Raw genomic sequence first — 4,354 nt, forward strand, 5'->3', positions numbered from 1 at the left:
TTTTTTAGAGCCAAACCAATCAAACTACCAAAGGATTAGTGATAATAGCTACCATTTATATGGCACTTTAAGGTTTGTAAAGCACTTTACATGTATTACTGGGTATAGGGTGTGTTTAGGGAAGACTAGTACGTCTCCTGTGAGGATTGCTGAGCTCTTTTCAGGGCTGCTTTCCACCTGATTCACCCAGTTCTCACCTGTGGCTCCAAGAAGCTGTAGCATGCACAGTGACCACACCCTGGTAAACTGTTCTGGCAGATGAGCTAAAGTAGGTTCCAGGTAACCAAAGGGTCTCAAACCCTTTGGTGTCTACCCCAAGCATTCCCCTGGTTGAATGGTCAGATGAGAAAAATTTGTCCTAATGACCAGAAGGGAAGCTGAAGCAGGTGCAGTGGAACACTTAGAGATTAGTTGGACATCATAGATGTCAAGGTCATCCATTGCATCCCAAGCCATCACCAATTGTCTTGACTTTGTCTTGCCATTGGATTCTCATGACTCTGGAAGACAGAGTGAGGCCAATGACTTCATGCAACTATGCCTCACTTAAATCCAATTTATGCATGAATCAAAAGACATCACCCATATCGTATTACCATTTTTACCTACCTCAAAGTTCTGTAGCTACAGGCAAGTGATGAAGCAGCAGGTGTGGATACACTGGGAGCTGTAATCACAAGCCTGCACACAAGTAGCCAAAGCCAAAGGGTCATCTTCTTACTGGACTGAAGCACCTGCCGGATTTGGTGGCCCCTGAGCAGCCTTTTTTAAGGACCACACTGCTCACCTCCTGGTGTGAGGAAACAGCAAGAAAGGTGCCCTAAAATTATCTGCTTCACCTACCCCTGGCCTGTTTACCATGGCAGTCAGGGATCCCACCCTGTAGTATAAACACACAAAAATGTACAAAAACTTTTGAAAAGATGATTCCACTCACCATTAGTGCATGTAATGTGTACATGCTTATGGACAACACAAAATCCAGTAGACCTGAAAGACAAACAGCTCTTGTTGTAAGACAACTTGGCAAGTATTACATCCAAATAGCTGCTCTGAGAGAAACAAGGCTGGCAAACGAAGCAAGCTTACCAAAGTTGTAGCTAGGTAGACATTTTTCTGGAGTTGGCCACAGGGAAAAGGAATACCATGAAGCTGGCACAAATTTTGCAAACAAAACTAATCTAGTCAACAAGCTTGTATGCCTACCAAAAGGAGTGAATGACAGGCTCGTGACAATGTGATTGCCACTTGCGAGAAAGCACCATGCCTCTAGCATTAATGCCCAACCTCTTCATGATGAACCCTGAGTTCAAAGAAAAAAATTTATGAAGACCCAGACATGCTCATCATTAATATGCCAAAAGAAGACAAGCATATAATTCTGGGTGACTTAAATGAAAGAGTAGGCACAGACTACCAAACATGGCAGAGAGAGAATGGGTGAAATGGAAAAGGAAACAGCAAGTCACTCACTACTGAAGACTTGTGCATCTCATGATCTTCTCTTTACCAACACTGTCTTCTGTTTATGTAACACAAAAATAACTCTCACAGCAAACACTGATATTTAATAGACAATGTCATTGTAAGGAGAAGAGATAGGATGTGAGTGACAAAGGCCATGTGTGGCACAGAGTGCTAGATTGATCAAAGACTTATTCTCTCCAAGCTGAATATTTGCATTCAATAAAAGCGGAGGCCTCAAAGTAAGACAACTACCAGAAGAATTAATGTCAACAGACTAGAGTGCTTCTCTGAGAGGGAACAGGTTGTTACTAAGTTGGAGGGAAAGCTGAGCCAACACACGGTTGGCAACAGTGGAACAGAAAGGGAGCAGCTTTCAGAGATTTGGTGTGCAGCACTGCGTTTACTTACCTGGGCCAGAATACTCACAAACATCAAGATTGGTTTGACAGAACTGATGGGGAAATTAAGAAGGTGCTAAACTAAAAACAAGAACTCCACAGGTTTTACCAGCAGGATAGTTCATCTGCCTCTATGAAGGCAGCATTGAACTCCATCAGAAGTAAAGTGCAAGCAAAGCTTAGAGAAATGCAGTATTCTTGGCTCAGCAAGAAGGCAGATGAAATTCAGTTTTATGCTGATAGTAACAATCCAAAGTGCTTTATATGATGCCCTGAAGGCTATTTATGGGCCAAAGACCTATGGTGCATCTCAACTATTCAATACTAATGGAGCCACATTGATCAGTGATCCTGGAGAGATGAGCTGAACACTTAAGTGTTCTCAACAGACCTTTATCAATCTATGCTGAAGCCACTGACCATTTATCTTAGGTTGAAGTCAATCCCTCTCTAACCAAATTTCCACCTGAAGAACAGATTTTGAATGCCAGTCAGTTCCTCTCGTGTGTCAAAGTGCCTGGTACTGATTTTATTTCAGGTGAAATTTACAATGCAGGGGGTTCCATTGTTCCTTCCAAAACTAATTAAAATTTTATGGGTTATATGTCAAGAGGAGGTTATACTCCCAGAGTTCAAGGATGTTTCCATTCTTCATCTCTATAAAGGAAAAGGAAATAGATCATCCTGTGAATTTTAGTCACTGCCATCAAAATTCTTGCCAAAGTCCTCCTTAATGGGCTAATCCTTCACCTAGCTGAGAAATAGTTAATATGGTGTTTTCTGCCCAGCAACTCCAGGAGAAATGCCAAGTGCAGAACAGAGGTCTATACACAATATTTGTTGATCTGACCAAGGCCTTTCATACTGTCAGTTATGAGGGCCTCTGGCAAAATTCGGTTGCCCAGAGAAGTTTATCAGTATTGTACACCAGTTTCATGACTGCATGCTTGCCCAGATTCTGGAACTTTCCCAGTCACCAATGAAATGAAATTATGTGCTTGTCCCCATGCTTTTTAGCATGATATTTTCAGCAATGTTGTCAGACTTCTTCAATGCAAATGAAAATGGCATCAAGGTCAGCTACCACACTGATAGTAAATTATTTAACTTGAAAAGGGTGTAAGCCAAGACTAAAGTGGAAGGAGAGTTGGTGCATGATTTTTTGTTTAAAGATGATTGTGAACTCAGTGCAGTCTCTGAAGCTGTGATGCAACAAAGTATGGATCAATTCTTTGCTGCTTATGCTAATTTTTGTCTAAGAATTAACACCAAGAAAATACAGATTCTCCACCAGCTAGAACCATACCATCCATATTGGTTAGAGCAAATGGAGAAATATTGAATGCTATGGATAAGCTCACTTATCTTGGCAGTATACTTTCCAGGGATGTGTATATAGATAATGAGGTTGATGTACACATTGACAGAACTACTTCAGTATTTGAATGACTCCAAAGGAAAGTGTGGCAGAAAAGAGATATTAGACTGCCTACCAAACTGAAGGTCTACACAGCTGCTGTGCTGACCTCATTGTTTTATGCCTGTGAAACATGGACAGTATACCAGTACCATGCCAGGAAACTGAATCTCTTCCATTTGAGTTGTCTTAGGAAGATTCGGAAGATTACCTGGAAAGATTAGGTACTGGATACCAAGGCTCTTTCTTGAGCAGAATAGCTAGGCATTCAAACTCTACTGCAGAAAGCACAATTCCTATGGGTTGACCACATTGTTCAAATGCCAGATGTACATTTGCCTAAAAGATTATTTTACAGAGAACTTACACAAGGCAAGTACTCACATTGGGGTCGGAAGAAGCAATACGAGGACACTCTCAAGGTCTCCCTGAAGAACTCTGGAATCAATTGCATGACATGGGAGACACTGGCAATGGACTTTGCAGCATGGCATGCCCACATTAAAGAAGGTACTATCCTCTGTGAGCAAAGCAGAATTGCAATAGCTCAAAAGAAATGTGAGATGAGCAGATTTAGAGACATCTCCCCTCCAAATATTCATGTAGACTACTTGTGCCTGACCTTTGGTAGAGCTTTCCAAGTTTGTACTGGTCTGGTCAGTCACAGTCAGACACACACTACCTTGCCTCCAGTATGGTGACATCATTCTGGTCCTCTTCCAGAACGAAGGGCAACAACCACATATATTACCTCATTTGATACTCATAACAATTCTGTGAGGTAGGTACTATTATTATTCTCATTTTACATATGCAGAAATGGAGGCTAACAAAGTCGCATGCCTTGCCCAGGTTTACGTATCTATTAAGTGTCTGAAGTAGCATTGAAATTCACCTCATCTTCAATTGGACTAAAGAACTTTAGTCACAGTGCTACTATCATCTGCTCTTAATTTTAAAGAACTAGGAAAAAATTGTTACAAAATTCATCTGGATGAACAAAATGTCAAAAATATCAAGAGAAATAATGACAAAAATGGGGGGGTGCGTAGAAATTCCAGATATCACACCA

Source organism: Notamacropus eugenii, chromosome 2, assembly GCF_028372415.1.
Source record: "Notamacropus eugenii isolate mMacEug1 chromosome 2, mMacEug1.pri_v2, whole genome shotgun sequence".
Taxonomy (NCBI): domain Eukaryota; kingdom Metazoa; phylum Chordata; class Mammalia; order Diprotodontia; family Macropodidae; genus Notamacropus; species Notamacropus eugenii.